This window comes from Falco punctatus, assembly GCF_963210335.1.
Source record: "Falco punctatus genome assembly, chromosome: 8".
Classification (NCBI taxonomy): Eukaryota; Metazoa; Chordata; class Aves; order Falconiformes; family Falconidae; genus Falco; species Falco punctatus.
Window position 1 is genome coordinate 49,608,138 of NC_137588.1, and position 25,250 is coordinate 49,633,387.

General features: G+C 36.8%; 1 protein-coding gene across 14 annotated transcripts in view; it reads right to left on the reverse strand.

Annotated features, from left to right (window-relative positions):
* TENM2 (teneurin transmembrane protein 2) overlaps positions 1–25,250 on the reverse strand; it is a 1,028,597-nt gene that overhangs the window by 745,795 nt on the left and 257,552 nt on the right. For 12 of the 14 annotated variants that reach the window (XM_080399942.1, XM_080399943.1, XM_080399940.1 and 9 more), the window contains exon 1: positions 331–384. The gene's annotated coding sequence lies outside the window, so the exon portion shown is untranslated. Of the gene's footprint in view, positions 1–330; positions 385–4,584; positions 4,673–25,250 lie in introns of those variants that run through there. The other 2 variants (XM_080399949.1, XM_080399947.1) reach the window with 2 other exon arrangements.

A 25,250-nucleotide genomic window follows, 5' to 3' on the forward strand; every position in this document is an offset into this window, starting at 1 on the left:
GTTAGGAGGTGCTGTGAAAATTAGTCATCATTCTGGTTAACTCCTCCTCAGCCCTTTCCAACATTTACATCTTCCATTTTATTTATTCACTAAATAAAATTGATTCAATAAAAAACATCAGTGTGCAAATAAACTAATGGTCTTAAACTGCTAGTATGAAAGAGTCCTACCATACTTCTCACTGATATCCTTTCCAGTTACAGAAAATTCATATATCAGTTAAACTCACCTGTTTATTAAAAGCCTGTCTGGAAAATTCCTTGCTAGTTGGAAGCAAAAGAAAGTGTAAAAAGTATCTGAATGCTGAAGCTTTGAATTTTAATTACTTACTCCCAGGTTTGTTCGTGATCCCTCAGGTGTTGGCTGGGCAACAGCAAAGAACTGGAAAAAAGAAACAAAATTATTTTTTAATTCCTGCTGTAGGGAAGAAAATGTATTGAGAAGGCTTCCAATTTTCTCTTCTTATCTTGTTTAGATTCATTCTTTATTAATGTACTTATAAAAAAGTATCTATACACACAAAGAAAAAAGATTCTGGAAGATTACAGACAACTAGAGTGAATAATTGTTCTACAAATTTGATAGGTTGTGGGGTTTTTTTTTAATAATATGAGATTCCTATTGTGTTTCTCTCACAATGGAGAATATCAGTATAATTATAAAAGGTGGAATAATGCGTATAAATTTGACATAAGGGCTAAAGTTTATCAGATCACCGGTTACAAATACATATATTAAATTTGATGTGTTGTTTATTTTATATGCATCTAAATAGAGAAGACATTAGCAGATTTAATAAAAATTCTGGAACTTTTAAGAATTTGATCCCTTCTCTCTGGCTTTCCTTATAATAATAGCTGGGGGGTTTGACCTTTTTCTTTTTCCTACGTTTTTTTTAGATAAATGATCTTTTTTCTTGGAGAGTGATACTTCATCTTAAGAAAGAAAGTCTGTAAACTAAATATGGAGGCAGTGGATAGCTTTCTGCTTTTCCTTATAAAGATAATCTCACTCTTTCCCCCCAAAGTCACAATATTTTAATAACCTGAATTTTGTAGTGTCATTTTATTAAGGATAAATTTCTGAGATTCTGATTTGGAGCAGTAATGTGTACAATAAGAAAATTAATCTGTGACATTTTACAGAAGAACTTAAGGACTTCAGGAGGTTTCTGATGAATCTTTGCATGTGAAAAATTGGGCCACCTGAAACAGATGAAGATTTGCGCATTCAGTGCTCCAAGAACTGGAATGAGAACTTTCATTTTTTTGTGACATACACACAGTGTATGTACATCTGTTTGAAAAAGTCCAATGATCAGTTAAACTACTCATGCAAATTAACTTGCATGCAAGTAGATGACAGTAGCATATGCAATTGAAATTACTGTGTTCATATCTTGTAAGTTTTCTTCCTCAACATACCTAAGAATGAGTTTGAAATTGATAAACAGTTTATTTACTGTTCACAATGTATAGAAACCACATTCCACATTCAAATATATTAAGTGAAAATATTAAGCAGAAAGTGAACATACATGAGTGTGGCTATTCCATTCTGGTACAAGTTATAAGACAGTTACAGAAGCAGATGCTTCTTTAAAGTTCAGTTAAGGGACTGGTAATGTTCAGTAGCTTAGATTCCTTTTGTATTAAGTTCATGATGAAGGTTTCCTCATTAGATGCCCAAAGCTTTATGAACTGTAACAGCACAAGTAATTTTTGGCTATCACACTCACCTGAGTGCTACTGTTTTAGCAGTATATATTCAGTCATATGTTCAAGTAGAGAATTCTGCTTACTATATGCAGCTAAAAAATTCTGAATATTTTGCAATTCAGTGTTTTTAGGTGTGCATTAGGAGTGGATGAGAAATAAAGCATAAGAAATTTTGTCCCACTTAAGAAAAAAAAAAAAGAAAAAAGAAAAAAAGATGGAAAAGCAAGCAGGCCTCTATCATCCATTTTATTTTGAAGCTGAATGTCTTTCAAATGGAGACAGTATCTTGTTTACTGCAGTTTACCTGGGGACAGGCCTCATAAGCACAACCTTATTTATAATGGAAAACGCACTGCACCAGGAATAGCTATGATACATTCAAATACCCCAGCTACAATTACTGAGACATTTTATGAATCTGTAATTCATAAAAGAATGCCTTATGAAAATTCAAGGCATCAGCAGGTCTTATGTAGGTTACTTGTAAATATGACTTTAAAAATTAATACATATTCTTTCTGGAAGAATGAGAATCTTCTCTGAAAAAAACCACAATGCCATATGCAGCTGAACTTCAACATTAAGAGCTGAGGAAGTAATTTGTAGCTAACACAAAGTGTACTTCCACATTTTTTTTCCCAAGAATTTATTCAAATCACAGTTACATCTTCTATTGTTATTTATGAAAGTCCTTCCTTCTCCGACACAGAATGGACTTACCACATTCAGTCCAAGGTGATGAAAATACCTTTCAGAATATTTAACATCCAAACAAAACATCTATTCCACTGACAGCAGAATGGACTGTAGGCACAGCAGAATTACAACTAACGCACAAGTATCTAAGACAATTAAGGTGGCAGGATAACCTGGATTATCCAAAGGGATGAATAATATCCATCACTCATGCAAAATCCATCCTTCTCATTCACAAGGAGTTATGTACAAAAACATGACATGAAAATGTAACGGAGGAAAAGTTTGTGATGTCACTGAATGCAGACAGCTGGGGTCCCTGAGCATGCCTCAGACCAAGGTATACGAGGTGAAGCTCATCCTGGACCTGATTTTTTAAGATGGAATGGCATCTTTTGAGATCTACACACATGTTTCACCTGATCTGCAAGGTGTATAATCCCTCTACAAACACCGAGTGTTGATTGTGGATATATTAGTCTGAGAAAAAGAGAAATTCTTATGCACCTGACACTTGACAGCCAGTAATACAATAAGTCACTGAGAGTCACAAAAGTATTTTTATTACTAGTTATAGTAGCCACTGGATTCTTTTATGTCCTTAGTTTTATTGATCCTCTGGAAATGAGGGTGGAGGATAGATACCCTATGAGAATTCTTCCAATCATCAATTTTTGCTTCTATCTAAAGTATGGGGAAATGTTATGCATCGTTTTCTGTTTATGACTGAAAAACTAAATTAGGAGGAACAAACAGTGGGAAAATACATTGCAAGTTTTCCCAGTGTTTTGCATTGTGCAGAGCCTTTAATAAAAACACCAGCTGGAAATAATGGTAAGTTCCTAAGAGAAATTGTAAACGCTAAAGATCATTTTCAATCTAATTTTCATGATTTTTTCTCTTTAGTTTTCTCTCTTTAGTGTTAGTTTCCCTATTTTTTTCTTCTTTCTGTGCACGAATTCCTTAATTATTATTCCCTTTGTATATACATTCTATCCTTAAAATTCTGACATGTTTAAACAACAGAAAACCTTAATGATTTTGACTGTTTCCAGGAAGCATTTTTCGGTACACTAACTTGGTTCCAAATTGCTCTAAAAGTGTTATTTAAAGAGCAATAAGAAGTTCTTATTCATGCAGTCAGGCTTTTTTGTTATTCTTACTTGTTCACATCCAACATGAATTCCAATATTTTCTGCATATTACTGTTAATTTTTGCTTCATAGGGAGTGACCATTCTTCTCCTTTATGGCAGCAATCAAGGACTACTTTTCAATAGTTATGAGACAGAATCCTATATAAAAATGGCAAATCATATTAAGCTTCTGTATGATCCTTGATCTTTTGCCAGCGTGTCTGATCCATTTCCAGAGTACCTGAGTCAGGCTATGTGCCTTGTTTAATAAGTAAACAGTTCCTGTAAAACTTCTCTTTTTTCCTACCATCTTAACTCTCCATGCTGTTTGGAGAAAGCCATGCTGTGTTTCAAACAGGATCTCTTCTCTTAAGAGAACATTAGTAGTGCCTTGAGTCTGAAATTTTATAAATGAAACAAATCTCTTTGCTAATGAAGCTTTTGGCAAAATACTGTTCTGTGTATTGCACAGTATGTTATCGCCACGATCAGCACAGATTTTGTAAGTCCCAACAGCCTGGTCTCTTACGAGTGTGAAATTTCACTTTTCCAAACGAAGTGAAAGGATAAGGTGTGTGAATTAGAATGGAAATCATTCTATCACTCTTGAGTGCTTTTCTGGTTTCGTTCTTGGCAAATACAAAAAAATGTATCTGTCATTATGATTAGTAACAGACATGTATCAACTGAGACACGGGCTATAGCTCCCAAAACAATTTCAAGTTGCCACTAAACTTTTCAAGTGCTGAAATTAGAAAATTTTAGCCACTGTCAACTTAGTCTGCATTTGACATGACAAATTTGACATTTGACAAGCAATTATTAGTCAGTTCTTTTATCAATTACAGACTGATTTTGGATATACTGTTATATTTCATAGTATAATTGTTTTAGACATACAGACTGCTGGTTTAATATCTACATGATCTGGTTTTCTACATTTCTATCTGGTGCAGAAGAGGGAAGTGCAGGAACAGTCTTCAGGACAGACCTGCCTGTGCTGAGCTTAGTGGTTGTACAGCGCAGGAGACTTACCAGCTGAACCAGCTAATGAGGGGTAGATTCAGCCTCTCATATTCCACATCCAGAAGAGTGTGGGGTGAAATCAAAAGCTGCATTCTCTAGCACTGTGCAAGACTTTTCCCCAAATCTGGTTACTTTTTCAGTCCTGCTAGCAAAAGGGGAAAATAAAAAATCAGAATGTGAGCGCGTATGGTAAGCTTGTGTACAAGGTACTTCTGCTTTTGGATGAATGCTGCAAAGACTGGGGGTTGGGTCACCTTTTTTCCTGCTGGCATCATGACCTTTCAGCAATCTGTAAATATAATATTTGATACGGTGATGGCTTTTGCTAATTTTAAGGATTTATAAATGAGTACGGACTATTTTGTCAGTAGAAAAGAAAGCACAGATCAATAGATCAGAGAAGGATCTGAGCAGAGCAACAATCATGCTATAAATGTCAGACCTGAGCAATTTCCACACAAATAAGATAAAGCTGCCATCGGCAAACAGTTTCCGACTTGAAGTCTCAGACTACTGCTGTGTGACTGTGTTACAGTCCCAAGGTCACTTACACGGAGAGCAGGTGGCACGACACTCGGCAACCCAATATCACAGCTCTGCCTTTACATGTAGTTACTCCCCAGGAAGACAAAGCTTAACACTTCAAAGTGACTTCCACACCCCACACCAGTTTCACAAATGAAAAAGTTTAAGTCAGGAACTTTTACTTCACAGGAAAATGCAGAGGTTCTCTTTTTTTCTATTTAGTTTGTAACTTTGTCTTTCAAGTAGAGAAAGACGGAACAGGGAAGATGCAACATTCCTGTCTTGTAACCTGTTACAGCCTGTGGTTTCATATCCTCTCAGCAGAACATCGCAGAGGTCTGACAACTGACCACAGTTCGCCCTCTGATACAGACAAATGATACTTGATGCTGAAAGCATCAGGCTGGGTCTTGCATGTTAATCTGAGAAGTAAAAGTGACTTACAGTCTTACAATATCAGTGTTGTGCCACAGGATGAAAGTAAACTTTTTTAAGGCAGGGAAGCCAGCTATAATAATGATGCTGGCTTCCAGTTTTTCACCCCAAAGCTGCTGCTTTTTCATGAAAACAACTCTTTAGTAATAGGCTTCTGTGGCTCATCTACAACCTGAGCTTGACATATCAAAGTCCTGTTCACCTCAGATACATTTGTAGTTTCTTTATCATCTTACTTACCTCGAGGCTGACCAGTCTAACCTCTCTTACTTTCAGACCATCCATGCATGTTAAGTCAAACTAAACATCCCGTTTTAATGTCATCCCAATACTTAGTTAGAGCATCAATCTCTAGAATCTAAAATATTAATCACCTTTTTTAAAGTAGTATAAAATATATTCATTTAAAAATCTATGAGCCAGCTAAATAATGAATATGAATAACAATATTATATATTTGGGGATTTTTTTAACTTCAATATTTGGGGATTTTTTTAACTTTAATAAAAGTAAATGGGAGATTTTCAGAATGATTTAGCCTTCCTGACATTTGTAGGTAGACACTCAAAAGCAGTCAGTATCTCACATAATGAGAATATGTGAAAATGCAGCCATATCTTTTTTTGAACAAACTTTTTGAAAACATTGCCCTGCTGTCTCTAACTACAATGTGCTGGTGTCTTAGGTTAACAGTAATTAGATATGAAACTTCAGATGTGATAACTGAACACCTTTCATGAACCTTAAATTCATAAAGACAGTAACCTCTCCTTTTCAATGTATTCAGTATTTTCTGTGTGAAATATTACGATAATTTCAGCTGATTTGTAGTCTCTTTCTGAACCATGAAGTGCATGCAAGCATTGTAAGCCTCTACTCTTGTACAGGGTAACTAGAGTTTTTTGACATTTAAAATATCTAGCGGCATGACAAGAAATTGTATTTGCATATACATACATTGTGCCAGGGAAACTAGATGAATGACAAACCATCAACAACAAGCTGCAGCATTGCCTGTGGCTTTCACATCAAGCATGGATGCATATAAAAATGTTACATTGCTGAAGTACCTTGACCACCACAGCCTCTGTTTTATATATCGTCTTCTGAAAAAAAAGAGACTATCTTTTAAAAATTACTGTAAATGAAAAAAACCCCTGTTTATTATATTTATTTGAAACATTTTCGTGTTGGCAATCAAGGGGGGGGGGGGGGGGAAGTTTACTTTCTGGTATGCTATTTGATATAAACTTCTATGTGAGTATTTTCATTCCCATCCATCCGTGACTATCAGCGGTGATATCTCCTGAGGTTAAAGCAGGCTGTGTGATGCCTGTGAAAGGTTCGTTATACCTTACTGCTGCATCCCACCGGTGAGGCTTCCTTCCCTCACCTGAAGCAGCAGCTGAGCTGTACAACTAAACCTATGGCTAGTGAGGATTAATGTCACAGAAAAGTAAAACATGATTTTGTTTTCATGTGACTGATAGTGCATATATTCCTCAGAATCACAGCAGAGTCCAGAGGGACATTTCATGCAGTTGAAACAAGCAACTCATGCAAACCATCTGCAGCTTAACCACATGACAGACCCAGTGGTGATTTCATAGTTGCCAGTGAAACAAACTCCGATTCCTCCCAGAGAGACAAATGCTGCTGCAAAACAATGCAGAACGTTTCACACCTAGGTGTATGGGTCTTGTGAGAGCTGGTGAAAACAAAAGGAGAATAAAGCAACAAAGAAACTAGAGCTAAAAAGGAAACTAAACAAAACTTTAAAAAAACAAAAACAAAACCAAAGACAACAAACAACCCTAAAGCTGGAAACTAATGACCAAAGTAAACCCGTTTTCATTGCATAACATCTTGCTTTGTCTCCAGCTCGTAAGGTTACATATTGGCCGAGACAAGTGCACAAGTGCCAAATTTAGCATTTTGTACTTTCAGCTAAGACATCTGTACAATGCAAGATAAAAATGGAATGTGGAAATAGATATGATAGAATTGCTGATGGGTCCAAACTGGTATCGCAGGGAATAATCAGACTCATTTACGTTTGAAGAGACCCTTCAGAACCAGTCCAACCATTAACCCAGCACTGCCAAGCCCACCACTAAACCATGTCCTTAAATGCCACATCTACACATCTTTTAAACACCTCCAGGGATGGTTACTCGACCAACTCCCTGGGCAGCCTGTTCCAGAACTTGACAACCCTTTTGGTGAAGAAATTTTTCCTAATCTCCAACCTAAACCTGCCCTGGAGTAACTTGGGGCTGTTTGCTCTTATCCTGTCACTTGTTACCTGGAGAAGAGACCGACCCCCCTGCCTACAGCCCCTGTCAGGCAGCTGTGGGGAGCAATAAGGTCCCCCCAGAGCCTCCTTTTCTCTAGGCTTATGCAACCCTGGTTCCCTCAGCAGCTGCTCATACAGTCCTCATAAGTTGCTCCTCATAATGAATGTGTTAGGGTCAGTACTGTGAAAGACACCCCCCACCACCACCCCCGCATTCTCCCTCTTTTTTGGTGAGGAGCGAGTAACTGCTGTCCAGAAAATGCTCCCCACCAGCTGATGGGAGAGGACAGCTTTATGATTGACCTGTGCATCATGTTTCTGACTTGGCAGACAGCACCTGCCCTGAAACCCTGAAGACCCATCACAATTAGTTCTTCAGAAAAGTTAAGCAATATGGACAAATTCTCACCTCAGCCAATTTTATAACACAAGCTGCCCAGGAGGTCCCAGGGGCACACACCTGCTCAGTGACAAACATGAACTCAGAGGGAAGAGGGTTTTGTGGCACACCCTTCACTGAAACCTGACATTTGTAAATGAAGAGGCCAGATATATTTAGGAGACCAAAGAGTTGTACTTCCTAACTCTTCCTGAAGTGTAAATTTTGAAAGGAGGTAGGTTATTTTCTGAGAAAGGAGAGCTATATTGATACATGCTGGCAGGTCATAGCACTTCTCCAGCTGATTCAACAGACTCGTTACATATCTATTAATCATCTCTACGTTGATTTTATGGTTGCAAATATCACATTCACATTTCAAGTAATTTCTACAATAATGGAAGCAGCTAATAGCCCTATCCTGAATTTTGTGACAATAAAAAATTAGCCTGGTTGTGTAGAAAAAACTGAATAATGGACACTCCTTTTCTCTATACCACTACTTTTAGCAAGGTTAAATGAGAGGCAATTTAAGAAAACCACTTTGTTTTACGCCGCTGAACTGGTGGTCATTAAGTCACATCACCTGTTTGTTTGACATGACCTGATCCTATGCATCACAAGATGAGTTACCAGTTTAAAGAAAGAAAAGATCCCCAAAGGGCTCTATCAGTTTCAGAGCCTCATACATTACACAAACTTGCTTCTAACCCTTCTGATAGGAATTACTACCTGGAAGAGGTTTTACGTTGAATTGTCTCTGCCTGTAACTTCTTGTCAGTAATTACTGCCTTAGGTATCAGACATATTTTGCCTTCTTGCTGCTGTGACATACTAATGTCCACATTGCGTATGAAGCTGTGGATCTCAGGAAGGCCAAAACCACAGCTGTGCCAAACTGCCAGCTAGTGAAAAATTTCTGTTATATGTCTATCAAATATTTTCAAATATACGTTCTGTTAAATCTTCAAAAATGTAACCAGATAAAAAAATTTTATTGATATTTCTATGTAATACAACACATTTGTTTGCTAAAATGCTAGTGAAGATTGCTTTTAAATTCTGTAGTTTGGGCTACTTAATCTGAGGAAATGAGAAAATGCATCTATCAAGCACTTGACTGGCAGTTCCTCACCTGGATGCCTACAAAATGGTACCTAGAAAAAAAAAAAAATCCTTTTACTAGGGTTTCTGTATTTACAAGTTAGGAGAAAAACTTTCTCTAAACCTTGCAGTTCTAAATTGCGTTGTAGTAGCTGACACCTTTGAGGTATGGGCTGTCATCAAACCCAGCAACCATTTAGCAACTTAATCCAGAGAAACATAATGATATAATGAAACTGAAAATATACAGGATAATCTGCAATGCTTATTGGCTTTGTTCTGTAGTCTACAAGGTCCTGCAGGTAACCAAAACTTTAAAGACATGGATTATCTCAGTACAGCAGCCATGCTCATGAAATGGGTTTAAGTGTTTTCAGCCAAAGAATTTTCTGTCAAAGAAAGTTCTGTTTCACTAACAAACCTCTAAGCACATCAGTCAAAGACTCTCCAAAAATCGGCTGCTTCGATTGTGCTTCATGGCCAAACTGCAACAAGGGGAGGCAGGAATATTTATACTTAGTCTTATATCCAATAGAAACACCTAAATGACCCATTGGATCCTCTGCAGAGCAATAAAAATGGTGGAAGAGACTTGACTTACTTTACTTAGAGTCCACTGAGTCATTTAAAAAATCATCTTTGTCTCCTACCCCTGAGTATGCAGATACTCAGTGACACAAGCTGCTTATCTAGGGAACGGCAGCTGAATTCCTAAAATTAGACTCTATGACCACCTGCAAATCTCCCATCATATTAGCTTTGTCCAGTTTTCATAGTAACTCTAGAAAGAGAGCTTAAGACAGCACGGTGCTCATCCAAACGGTATTGACCATGTAAAGTGCCTTTTAATAGTAAACACCACATCCAAATGCCTTTACTTTGTGAAGCTCACTTTTTAGTGAAGCAGTGCAATATATTTTTCTTCCTTCTTCGAAGTCTCTGTGTTCTCAGTTGCTATTTCAAATTAACCTAGATATGGAGATTAAACAACCATTTGGGAAAAAGTTCTAATCAGAGGGAAATAACATTGTCTAGTGTTTCTCAGCCAGAGTGGCTTTGGTGTGGATTAAGTCTATAGCACAGAAAATGGAGATGACTCTTAGAAATAAGAAATGAAACCATCTATTTTCTGTGACCTCCTACAATAAACAAGGCTTGAGCACAGCAGCTGCAAGAATCCCCTGCATATGCTGGCTGATGGCAAGCCAGGGCTGACTTGATTTCAGGCTGTATCCCATGTGGATGCCTGAAAAGCTGGTTTACTCATTTTATGGCCTTATTCCAGTTGCCAAGGTTTATCTCCCCAATCTTGCAATCCTTTGTGCACAGAGCTCTCCGTAGGAAGTTCAGAATAAAATTCCCTTCTTTGCCATAAAACTAAGTGCTGAGAGTTGACTTCTGCAACTACCAGCCTTTTTCCACAGGGTTGGGTTCACGCAACAGCCTGTACTTGTGGGTACACAGGGTAGCAGCTTGCTAAGTCAGGGTGGCTCGCTTCAGGTACACATTTAAATGCGGCACTGAGGTGGAGAATCCAGGTGGGCCATGGTATTTAAATGACTGAGTATTCATGAAGACAGCTGAAATCAGACTCAAAAGTCTGATGACAAGTCTGCGCTGTTAAAATTGCCTTTGCCGTCTAAGGAAATAAACTTTACAGTCACACAGAAATAGATGAGGGCAAACAAAAAAACAAAAAAAAATCATCTGAGGGTCTAGAGGTTGCCACTACTTCTGGGAAACAACGGTGATTATAAAGGTCAAAAAGTTGTGCAAATCACATGGCCATGAGCAGTGGAGGATCAGGTAACACCTCCTCCAAGTTTCAGCCTCCAGCAAAGAATGCAGAGAGGACGCCCAGCCTCCCTACAAGGGCTGCTGGAGGCTTCCATCCCAGGAAAAGACACCTGCTTCATGGCAATTGCTTTGGGGAGTCCTAAAGTGCCTTACTCACGCTTGGAGTAATGCTACTGTACACACAAAGCTCAGCTTCCTTAACAAATAACACTCATCCAATAAGCCAAATGTCACCTTCTGTGGCTACCTTGATTCCTGTGCTACTTACAAGAAATGCACATAAGATTTTAAGTCAATTTGTAGAGCTTTTTAGCTTTTATTTTTTAAAACTGTTTTTCAAAACAGCACATGAATAATCAAAGCAGAAATAATGAGTCAAATCAGCAAACGCAGTAATTTCTATGTGCAAAATACTTTCAAATCAGAAATTGAAGTTATATTTATACTAATAACAACCTTAACAACCTAACAGGCTCCAATTTTTGCATAAAAATGATACATTTTAAATATCCAAAAGCTTGATGGGAATTTTATACTCTGTTTATGTTAAACCAAAAAAGTGAACTTAAAGTAATCATGTAAATTGAATGATAATAAGAGTTCTTTTATATTTTTAGACTACTTCAAATGAATAATTTAAAAGGCATCAAGCAAAATATTTTATTAACATAAAGTTAATGGTATATTTTTATAGTATCTGATTTTAAAAAATTTGTACTAGGGCATTATCATAATCAGCTCATGTCAGTAGTATGCCATTTCACATGCTTTTATTTTTGACTAGAGTTAATGTACTCCCTGGCACAGACATTAAGTCTAAGCCTTATTCCTGAGCTATTACTACTGCCTTTATTAAAATACTTGTAGTGTGTTAACTTTTACACAAATCTAAAATAAAGAGGACCTTGCTCTGTGAGTTGAAATTTCTGCTAGGATGTATTCCATTGGCAAAGTCAAGGGCAGAAGAATAGGAAATTCCAATGCTCTCAGATAAAGAGAAAGAAAATAAAAAGGATCAGCCAGCCTATGTGTCACAAAGCTGATATGTTGCAAAACCAAGACAATCAAAGAGTGTTAGAGATTTCCTCTTCATTACCTGGCTAGAAAAAGAAGAAAACCACTTTACTTAGGCCCAACTTGAGGACAGGGAAAACATATGCCGCTAGTATAACCTTTGGGTTCCAATTCAAAGTTCAACTTTTTTCAAAACAGATACATACTTTTATTACCATTGGTGAAGAATACTTGAAATACGAATTTTCTGCCACAGTCAAATGTTCATAGGGGTGCATGCAGAAGCTGTCTGCATGATGGCCACAACTTGCAGTAGGTTTTAAGCTTCAACAGTTGAGACCACGCAAAAGCAAGGATTTCCATATTCCATACCTGGTATTTTCAGGTTCTGTTAGGAGATGAAGGTCACGATACTGACTATGTGGCAGGTATGGGTTTGTAAAACCTTGCAAAACTTACATTTAAACCGCATTAAAATCCACAAAGTTTATACCACATTTAATTTTCTTAAAATTTCTTGTTTCATATAATCCATTAAAATATTTTTTTCTGAGAAATAGGGATGCCCTTTTTATTTCTTGTTCTGTCTCCCGAAATAAAGGGCATATATAACACTACTGTTCTATCCAGACACCTCTCATCAATAATCAATGTAAAACTGACATGTATTTCTCTGTGATTGCACTTTCTACTGTCCATTATTTTATTATCTATTCCAAAATAATTGTTGATCATTAACTCTAGTGATAAATATACCACCATTTGGAACTGGATGGAGCATTGCCATTAGCTTTGCTGTAAATAAATAGAGTGAGCTGAAGTAAGTCATGTAACATAATGAAAGACTAAGCAACTGCAGACTTAGGGCTATGGAAACAAACTTGGCATGTTTAATTACACTTATCAAAGGACTTGATACTTTGATAATATACTGTGTAAAAATGCTGTAACATTTGAGAATAGTTTGAATTAAAAATTCCAATTGATGGTTTGTCAAAATAAAATATAAAAAGGCTATGAGGGTGAATATGTAGCCTCATGAGTCTTCTTCAGTACTTCAGTGTCTTAATAATCACCCAGTAAACATTTGAAGCCCCCAAAAATGTTCAAATGATTAATTTAAAAAAGAAACAAAGCAGGAAGATTTTTGAATGTGGAGTCCTATGACAAACTTCAAAGATCCCTTGAAAAGAGAACACTTTGTGATGGAAATATTTTTCCTCAGGGGTTTTCTATCACCATTTGAAATTTTATATGCTTTCCCCATAATGTTTTGCCCATTATATTACCACTTTCTCTACAACAGCAAGAAAATTATTAAAAGATGAGAAGATGAAGAAAATCCACAAAATTGCTTGGTCTCACAAGTTTTGAATTGGGGCAATACATGATATCTTTCATTCAAATGAAAAAATTAACAGTCTGTAAGGAAGGCATCATACAATTTAAGGGAATAAATTTTTCTGACACTGCGATATATTTTTTTTCAAATTATGAATGACACAATAAAGGTATTTTATTTTATTTATTAAACACTCCTATATGTATGCCAGAGTTCCACCCAGAGTTCCACATCTCTGGCAATGAGATTTATCCTGTGCAAAGACTTAGTTCAAAATCTAAGCATTACTTAAAACACTCCACTTAGATTTTGAAATCTCAAAGGACTCTGTGAAAACTGCAGTTTCCCAAATATACATCTTGTGTTGGTGAATATGTGCATCCTTATATTGAAAACGTGTCTACAAGATCCTAAAAAAATATACAACACCCCCACAGATATCACTCAGTTCTATCACTCCTATAACAGAGAACAAAAATGGAAAACCCTCAAAACTCTAAACCTAGAAATAGAATAACAACAAAAAGAATCCACAGCCACCTTTTTCTAATATTATTTAGACAGTAAACAGAACAGTTAATTTTCTTTAAATACTTGAGCTACTAGAACCTATTCCAATTCCTATTCAGTTTATCAGCAAATTTCCAGCAAGTCATAAATTAAATGAAAATTAAACAGAATGAAATATCTAATGTTTCTGAAGCTAAGAATTTTCCTATTATAGTCATGTCAGAATATTTTTTTTCTTCTTCTAATTCAATGACATGTTACATTAATATCAATTAATCATTGGAAAGAACTACCAAGTGAATTTGTACATTCTCATTTCCTAAAATCTTTAAACCCAGACTGAATGGGTTTCCAAAACATACCGTTCTAAAAATAAGTCATCCCTGTTATAGAGGAGTAATTAGATAAAGACCTATCTGTGCGCAGATCTAGAAATCAGATGACATGACCTTTCTGACATAATGAATTTACCCAACTCCATCAAAATGATGAACAAAGCATACAGAAAAGCGGAGTCACAGAAAGCCTCATGCAGCAAACCCTCTGCATCGCGGTGGCGCCTACGTTAATTGGTGAACCACAGCCCAGTGGAGTGGTGGGAGAGGACCACGGCAGCTGGGGAAGTGCTGCTGGACGGGGCAAGGCTGGTGAGAGCTTCGACTTTCTGGAAATGCTGGTATGCACTTGTGGAGCAAGGGCAAGTCTTTAACACACTCCAAAGGTGACTAATTGTGAACGTTCCAAAGTGATGCATGTAGAAAAAACAAACGATCTTACACAAAAATTCTTTATATATTAAAAGATACAAATATCACAAATCAAGCTTGCACTGTTAAAACTGAACTATGATGTTGCTTAAGAGCCATGCTGAGGGAAAACATTCATCCATTCTTATGAAACTGCTGAAAATTAAACTCCGTAAAGAAAATCACTATTTTCATTTTACTGCTGCAAAATGTCTGTATTTTAAAAAGTTTGAAAGGGATAGGTTTGCTGTTAGGGTTGGTTGAATGGCCAAAAAAAAAACCAAAACAAAAAACAAACCAAAAAAGTTTGCCCACTTACTATGTCTCTACTTTAAAAAAAACATTTTCATGCAGTTTGTTTCTCTTTTCATTTGTTATATTAACAGTACCTTCACAATAAACATTGAACTCTAATTCTATTAAAGTTCACCCAAATAAAATAATTGAAAATAACTTTTCCTAAAGTTATATCTAACTATTGAAACATTGTCCTGTTGTTAACACTTGTTTTATCTTGAGCTGATAACAACTACTCCCTGGAAATCAAGGATACAGAATGTCTCCTTTCAGCTCTACCAAGAGACTCTAACATAACCCCTCCTTGACCAACCAGCTAAAGGTAATCTAGAAATACTCATTTCTGAAGGAAAAAGGTCAAATGAAGAAACCTGCTCTCTTGGCAGTTTTATATTATACCTACTCATTGGCCCCTTGGCCATGAATAGAGAACATTCTCTGCTGGGAATTTGAAGGAGCAGACCAAAACAAATGGCATTGGTACACGTTCCTGGAAACGTGTTGAGACTGGCTCAAGGCTCACCAGCCATGACTGCAAGCAAAGCCTCGATAATCTAGAAGAGTACTAGTTTAAAATGATTGTGGCCATCTTGCTTATGGAAGCAAGGAATTTAAAGCCAGAACTGCTTTTTTTTCTTTTATTCTTTCCTTCTACTAGGATAAACTCCACACTTGTGAAAGCTGTTCAGTCTGGTTTTGCCTACGTAATTAGACAAAATATTGTTTTGGAGTGTGGAGATGATCAGCCTTCGTAAATCCAGTACAAGGGCTTATTAGAGAGAGAAAGCTCAATATCAGATCTCCAGAGAAGATACACACGCAGGTGGATAGAAATGGTTTGGTGGCCTTAGTTCTTTACTGTTTAATGCAAATAGGCAGGAAACGAGATCCACAATTTTCTGTGGCCTCCATGCTGTGGTTATTTTCTGCTGAATAGCACAGAAATAAAAGCTTTCATATGTATTTTTGGAAGTAGAATTCTTACAGTGGTAAAATAACTGTAATCAAGAACAAGCTGAATATGGAGTGTAGGAGGATAAGAAAGGTTTTCAGGGCTAGAGGGTCCTGCAGAAGACAAGAAAGTCTGAAGTAAATGTAATATTTTAAATGGAACTTTACAAGAAACTTCTAGATCTAAAAAAATCTCTTTTGGGGTCCATGTGAGAACGTCTTTTAAGATGTTTACATGGATATTTTTAGGGGTATTCTCAGCTGTTACTGGATTTACACAACCTTCTATGATTATCTCATTTGAATTAGAAAGCCATAAGCAGTCAGGATAATTCTTCATTGCACCTGCACCTACACAGAGGAATAATTCCTTATTACTTCATGCCAAGATGGAAAAACGTTGGTGGCCTAGATCAAGAATATGTCATGTACTTGAGGAAGTGATTAAAACTATAAAAAATAACCACCAGACATCCAGTCAGATAGCTAGGATATATCTGAATACAAAAATTCACATCTGTTTCCTTGTCTCATCCAAATATGATGATCAGATTCAGGACTTTGGCTCAGTCTCATAAATAAAAATGAATTAAAAAGTAAAAATCCTGACTGAAATGGTGAGTGTATAGGTTTACTATCTTATAGTATGTTTTGTACTATTCTGTTACTCCAGCAAACTGTAAACAACTCTTCAAAAATTCTTTGTCTACATTGTCAATACAATTTCTCCTTCTGTCATGAGTAAGTACACATATAAATACTCTTTATTTGCCATGTGCTTACAGCGCTGTGGATGCACCATCCACACTAGAAGGACTTGACATAACCACACTAAAGTTACCTGCTAGAGGATTTTTTTCTTTGTGTATGCATCACTGTAATGACTCAAACAAATTCCTGTCTCTACATTGTTTATTTAAACAATAGTCTTTTTTTCACAGATTGAAATGCAATGCTTCAGTCTTATGATAAGAATTAAGGAATAATAGCAGCATGCATACAAAAGGAGAACAAAGTACTCAAAGTTGCCGTGTGTGTTTTATTTTGATTCATTCATGCAATACAGGAAAACACACAACTGTATGTACACACACACACACGGGAGTTATATAAGGAGATTATGTATAAAATACAAACACACCGGATTATTGTGTGAGTTTTCATCACAGTCTCAATTGTACCTTTTTCTACTTAGTATTCCTCTTAACTCTTCAAGTCAAGAATTTTCATTGGGTATGAATATGAATTAATCTGGACATCAATAGTTATATCTCTGTCTTGCTTTATGAAATGTTATTATTTGATTAAACAGCTATAAACTGTACAGAAATAATGCTTCATCTGTTGCTTGGAGTCCCAGGAAGAATAGCAACAGCAACAAAAAGGAATCCATTAACAATTTTAAAACAAGAACAAATGTTAGTGTCTTGAAATACTAACACAGAGGCACCCATTCAGTGCAGGTATAAGAATAACTCTCCATGCTGACCGCAGCACTGTATACTCGGTGGGTGTGAAGTGCATAGCTCGATGGCTAATCCAAAAGAGCTACTGTTTTGTTTCCTTTGCAATCTTCCCTTAAACCTTTGCCTTTAAAAAAAATAAAAAAATCAAAAAATCTTTACAAACAAAGGAACAAGTTGCCACTGCTTAGACTGCTGATTGTTTTGAGACAATGCAGATGGATTGTATCTCAGACTATCCTTGTACCCCTTACTTTGTTTCATATACATAGTTTTATAGTTAACCTGTAAGATCTCTGGGACAAGGACAATCTTTTGTTCTTGAATGTACTGAATAATGTAGGGTCCTGATCTGTGACTGGGCTCCCAAGAGCTATGATGTAATAGAAATAATGAATGAAAGCACTTAATTTTTAATTTAAAATAAAATTGTCAAAAATGATTACTAATTTTATACTTATCAACCAGAAACAGCTGGGATCTCATTTTAGGAGATCCCAAGCATCTACACTCTCGGATAATTCAAGTGCAGCTGGAGTGCTCAGATTGAGCACCCAATATCCTCAGCCCCAAAATTAATTGAGGATTTTGAATGTGCTGGCTCAAATATTAGCACATTCCGTTGATTATCCTTTTGAGGGGCCTGTTTTTCTGTATTCACCATGCAAGACAAAGGGGCTAACAGTCTTTTCTGCTGTCGTGTTTCATTAAGCCCCTTCTTCTTGAAATGACAGTTGCAAATTAAGTCTCTACTTGAGGACACCCAAAGAACCAAACAACCTGTACCTCAAAAATCTAAATGCATGTCTACCTCTGCCTTATTTTTACCCATTCTCTGCCCACATACTGGGCATCTTCCAATAATTTCCTCCAGCAAAGAGAGCTGGGACAAAGCTGCCTTGGATGCCGCCGGTGTTCTTGGATGGTCAACAAAGGGTGCTAATGGACATGGCAGCTGGCTTTCTCCCCCTTGAGGCTAAACATTTTCCCTGCACTAACTCCACACTTGACTGATCCAAAAGCTGACAGCTGTGAGTTTGTCCTGAATCCATGCTGCAGTAACTGCTGCCATTTCACAATATAACTCTACTTTCTCATGTGGATTTAGTGCCAAATACACAGCAGTTTGTGAGCCACGGCATATAGAAAAAAGCTGAGAGAAACAAACACATTTCATTTCAGTCTACATTACCAGCACTTTTCCTCCTTTATTCTGAGCCTATGAGCTAAGGAGCAGCATAAAATGAACCTGAGGCATTTTAAAAGATATGCCAGTAAAATCTGCTTTTGCATGAATGACAGATAGAATTACAGAGTCTAATGGAGATTTAACTGGATTAGCTCTTAACACTATATTGTATTTTATTAACATTCACAAGTGTACTTCTAGTAATTTTCATTAGGAATGAGCTGAGAAGAGAGAGAAGAGATTAAAAAAAAAGAGGATGCCTCTGAAATGAGACATATATATGTGATAGATAGAAGTACCTCAAAAGTTAGTGCAGTATTTTGTGACTTAGGATTCTTGTTCCCACTACGTAAAGCTGGATGCTTGACTTCTACTTTTCAGACCAATGAACTAAGGAAACCAAAATAAGTGAAATAACATCTAAATCAGGAAATTCATTGACAGTAAACTCGACATGTGCTGTATGTGTATGTCTAGTACAGTCTAGCAACAGTTGTCACTTCACAGCACTGCCTTATATTTCTGTTCCCGTTGATGTCATTCTCACAGCTGGAAGTACAACCAAATCCTTGAGAGAAAAATTAGCAAATCATTAGAGATTATATTCCATTAAGCCTTTAGAGAACTGGACAGTCCACCTGATTTGTAGCAGATAAATAACATGTTTCAGAAGGTAAATAGCTACTGGAGACTATTTTGGGTTTTCAGGGCATTTTGGAAATGTTTGCCTGTCTCACAAAATTCATTAACATTTAGAGGAGATCAAAGCGCTAAGTTGTACATTATTTTCAATAATGACACGGAATGCAAAATATTTTCAAAAGCTAAAAATTTAGTCCTAAAATAATTACCAGAAATAAACCAGATGTAATTATCAGAAATGCTAACAACTCTCAAGAATTCCAGCATCTCGGGAAGTCGGGCCCTTTCTTACTTCCATGTCTGCACATAACTCTGAAAGTCCAGGATAACTACAGGTGCCACACCTGACATGTCCAGCTCCTGGTCTCTGCAGCCAATTCATCTTGAAAGCTAAAATTATTTTCTCTCTCTGAAGTTCTTATAATAGCTTATTTGTGAAAAATACCAGTCTGAATCGATTCTTTGAAGCCAAAAATCAAGACTGAAGAAAATACGCATGCATTTATCACAGCAATATAGCACTGGAAAAAGCAATATTACTGTAACGAATCTGAAACAAACAATGAGTACTGGGAGAGGTGGAAAACAGACTGCTCCACCAATGCCAGAAAGATTTCATGCTGTAAGACAGTGCCATTTCTATTTTATTTCGGGGTTTTTTTTTTATTTTTTTAAGAGAATCAAAACTAATTTAAATAAGAACTGTGAACATTCTCATGCTTTTGATATTTATATGCCACATTTTTGTTCTTCTAATCCTGCACTTAACATTAGGGAAAGGTTGGGGTTTTTTGGCTACTGAAAGATTCCACAGTCACAGTCCCCAATATCCAGATGATCAGCAGACAAAGCTCAGACAGCAGCGGTGCTGACTTCTCCACACTTCTCTCAGCAAAGTGCCTCAACCTTGAAGATCTCGGCTGCAACGGAAACAGGGTTTTTCAACCTCCCTAGCTCAGATGGTCTTTGTACTCCCTTCTGAGACTGTCAAAGGGTGTTAATTATATCTGACTGTAGCCTGAGGCTTGGGATGTGAGCGCTTGCCTATTAGGAATGAACTTTCACATTGCTGCAAACCTGTACCAGCTTTAAAACAATAATGAAGAAGGAGAAATCTTTACATTTCTACCTGTCACTTTTCACCAAGGTCTCTTAACATTACTGCTCTTACATCATTTTATTTTCAGAATACCAGAAGTGTGGGGAGCATTTCCATCTATGTGGGAAAGATGAAATAATCTGAGCTGCTCCAGCTGGAGGACCCACGAGGGGGTGCAAAGATGGGACAGCAGAGGCTGGTGTCGTTCAGCACAGATGCAAGGTCTCTACATGCGCTCATTCTTTTTTCTTCTATATCCACAGCGACATTGTGAAAACTCTTCTGAATAGGGACAGAAGAGGATGAAAGGTGCGTAAAACATTTTAAGTAATTTCTGTGGAAAGTCTGTGAAAAGAGATACATTTTGATCCCCCAACCTCAGTGCCAGAGGAGGCAAGCACTGATACTCCCAGGGACCTCTGGAGGAAGCTACTTCGTGCCACCGATTCTTGAGCAGACTTTAAAGACTCACCAGCTAAGTCCCTTGCTGTTGGGTGCCGTGAATAATCCCCAAAAGACCACCCACACCTCTGGAAAATCTCTCCATGTCCTGCAACTGTGGAAAATATTGCACAGGGAGAGAGAAGGGAGGTGGCATTCAGGCCACACTCGGTCTCCCATACGAGTATTCAAAAAGCCACTCATGGAAGGTCCCTCAAAGGAAAACCTGGCCCTCACCTGTCAGCTTTCTCTTCCTTACATTTCAAAATCCATCTTTCTTCTCAATAACTTTTTAATCTCTTCTGCTTTTTGTTTGTTTTGGAAGCTGTTCAGGTTCCATCCCTTCACAATGTATCTTCTAAAAGGCATTCATTAAGTAACAATTCTAATTTACTTGCATGGATTTAGGAGTAATAATACTATTTTTGTCTCCTATTAAATGTGCCCATTCTATACTCAGTTTTGAGTGTAGAATCATGATTCCAAAATAAAAATGAAAATGCAACATGATGCAACAATTATTCATCATTCACAACCATGGTATTTTCTTAAAAATGCCAATAGCTTAATATATAAAATTGTATATTTAAAGGACATGAAAAGGGCTAAAGAGAATGTAGCATATTTCTCTCTTTCCACCCCTTCATAACACAAAGAAAGGGAGCACAATCACAGTAAATATCTAGTCCTGATACTTACTTCACTTTAATAAAGTACTGTTTTGCTTCTGTGTTTAAAAAGTAACCAACAGAGAGGTTTGCTGTAAAGCTGAATTAGGAAATGGGTGCTTTTTAAATGTGGAATAAGGAAAGAAATTAAACTTATTATTTCAAATCGAAATAAGGCACAGCATAAGTAGCTGGATTTTGAATGGAAACAAAAAGTTGTGACCGAAGCTGGTAAAATTATTGAAAATACTGTTTGTTGAAAATGTATTCTTTTTTCTGTTCACAATGTATTTTTAAGCAGGCTACTTCATATGAATCAGATCACAATTAGTGGACCCTGGGTGAGAACATATCTCAGCATCAGAGTTGCTGATGAGTTATTCATTTTACTCTGCATTATTCATGATGTGCAATTGGTCAGCTAAAATCATGGTATCACTTCTGTTCCTGTTGTAGACAGAACAATTTTAAACTGAAGAATAGAAAATATGCTTACTCATGTGTGAATATCTCTGCCTGTAAGTAGTTAGAGCCCTTTTTATACAAAGAACAGTCATTCTACCGACAAACCCAGTTTAAAAACACAAGGTGAAGAACAGAAAAGCCCTCTCAAATTCAAATGTTTGTGGGTTTTTTTTCAGTATTCGATGAGCCTTGTTTGCAAGTTTGTATATAATTACAAATAATGAGTCCTAAAAATGGGTAACAATGTGTGTCATTTAGGTTTTTTGTTAGATGGATAATGTCACCACTAAACCTTGAGAGAAAAATTTATACAGCTAACCTTCCTTTTTACATTCATTTTGTTCTTTTTTTATTAACTTGAGTTTGATTTTTGAGAACTATGAATCAGAAGTCTCCTTCCACATAAATATTAGCACATGAGGATTAACTATGGCTTCACTAGAGTTGGCAGTGATATGGGGAATACTGATCTAGCGAGGTGCTTAATCGCTTTGCTGAAAAGAATACTATTGTCTTCAGTAAAATGCTCTTTTTGCCAGGTATTGGAATGGAATAATTTTGAAGTTCTGGTTAGATAAGGTGGAAAGTGATGGAGAACACCAGTGTTCAGCTGCACACACACACACACACCCTGCGGTGGGTCTCTGCTGCTGGGCAGAGGGTAAGAGCCACCAGCATCCCCTCGTGAGAGCCTGCAGAGCACAACGGCTGCATCTTAGGCTACTCAGCTGTCAATATTGGCACACAGCAGATTTCTTCAGGATGCTAAGGTAAGGAAAATAGACATCTATGTGGTCTGCCATGTTGCACATGCAATCCTGGATGAATTTCTATACCTCACGTATAAGACAGGATATGTGCACTTCTTATACTTTAAAACCTAGAAACTTTGGAACGAAGAAGTCTTTTGGTAGAAAGTAGAAGACAGCAGATCAAAATATAATAAACTGAGTACAAAGTGTGCAATTAAGAATATGTAATTTTGTATTTGACCTGAGACATGAAAAAACTCATCAATCTCACAACTCTCACACAGACTAACACTTCGCATCATGTTTATAGAGTGTGCTCCTCAAATACCGTCAGGTATATGGACCTAGGTTACAGAGCAGACAACTAGATCAGACAGATTAATATAGAATATAAGCATATTTCTGCTCCACAGGAAAATTCTAAGGAGGAAATCACACATTAAAATCTCATACTGAGAAGCAAACGTCAGAAGTAGAATCAAGAGGTATAGATGTGAGTCTACTAGCAGTATGGGATGATAAAAAGTTACAGATTAATAAATGTATGTATATATGTAATTAAGAATGATAACTAATTCTTAATTGTTACTTTCTCATATATATACAAACACAGATGTATACCTCAATGTTCTACTATAGTTAATCCCTCTCTAGTAAGGACATATGTATGCACACAGTCTCCTGCATTTTTGTGGTACTCATTTGTAACATCACAGAACATATCTTATACTTTACTAGTGAAAAACACCAGTTTAGTACTGAAAAATAAGCTGACATTTGAAAAGACACATTTCTTCATCAGATACTTTAAAATGGACATTTTTTTACTTTGTATTGTTAAAACCAGCCTTGTTCAATCAAACACTGTTTCCTTGTTGCTGAGTTTTGATTGCTTCCATGACAACAATGCTATTTTATAGCAAGAATATCCTCATATATAATTAAGGTACAGGATGCTATATGCTTGTTTATATTGAATTTGAAAGATAACTTGAAGAACTCATTATGTTTCTTCAGTTGTGGTCTCTGAACAGTACTGCTAAATCATAAATATTAAGAATTAAGGTAACCTAATGTGCTGTTCCGCAATGGAGCTGTTTGCATAACTGCTGTGAAAGCTCTAGACTTTTCCATTTAAACAGCCTTTAATATGACTGACACATAATTTGGAAACTGCAAGTCATGAAAATCTAATAATCAACAAAAAGAAATAAAATATTGGCACCAAAAAGAAAAAAAAAAAAAAAGAAACATAGAGAAACCCCCCTAATCCATACATGAAAATACAAGCTCATCCAGGAACGTAGTCTCTGCTATGGTATGCACCTGCTGTTTCCTAAAGCATCACAAAATACCTTCAAAGACACAGAACAACACAGTGTGCATGTGCTGCATGCGGATCTTACTGCCAGTAAGTATCTGCAGCAAGGTGTGGGCTTCTCCTGAAGCTTCCTATTGGAAGTTTGGTGTCAGTCCCGACCTCCTTGCTTTAGAGAATTTATACTCAAAGTAACATTTTTTTTTTTTTGTACTTCAGTAGTGATGTGACAATACCAAAGACTGTGACACAGATGAATCTCGAGTTCAGAAGTAAATCATTTAATGAATGCATAGCACACGTCTTATTCATTATGCTGAATCCAGGCCTGGAGTTGGGCAATGCATACAGTAATTCTCTATTAGAAATGTGATTCTACATTCCTCATTTAGAAAATAGCATTAAAAAATCAAGATGTTTGGCTAAAAAAGCTTTCATACCATTTTGAACTTTCCCAGTATGTTTTTGAAAAGCACGAGATAATCCTTTTTCTCAGCTATTGTGCTTTATTCTGTTGAGGGTTGCTGGCTGTAAAATATTGTACCTCCCTTTAAACTTTTCCATATAACTTGATTAGAGAGCAGTAATCTCTAATGCTTTCATGTGCAAATATAGGAGTGACCCGGAACAAGAGTTTCCTTCATTGCCATAGCAACCAGGACGATGGAAGAATGCCACTCACCAGGCAATGCAAGGCAAATTTCATCCCTTTGATGTTAATTAACAAATTGCTTTCAGAAAAGTCAATGCATTTTTCTTCTTTAAATGCTTGTGATAAATTTTTAATATGACTGAAAATGAAAGAGAAATACAGAAACTTTGGCTACTGACAGGTGAAGGTGTTGACAACTACCTTGGCAGATAACCCACACAGCGGTGCTACAGCTGCGATGTGCCCGTGGAAGGGTTTGCATCAACTGGCTGCTCATCAATCACCTTGGGTGAATTTTGGGACTTGGCGTTGAGGATGGATGCCTCTAGCTCATTCAAACCATGCCTAATGCACACTGTGGTGAGGGCCCTGCTATAAGAAAGTGGTCCGTCCATTTTGAGTTTAGGGCATGAAAAAATAATAGGATAACATACACAAAATGATTTTTAAATATGAGGTTACAAGCATCTCCTAAATAATTTTAATATAGTTAGCATGGAAACCACTTCTCGCACAGACATTTTGTTTGTATAGTTCTTAGGCTACTTGTTACTCCTCTTCCTCGTTCCCCTATTGTCCTAATGCTTTAC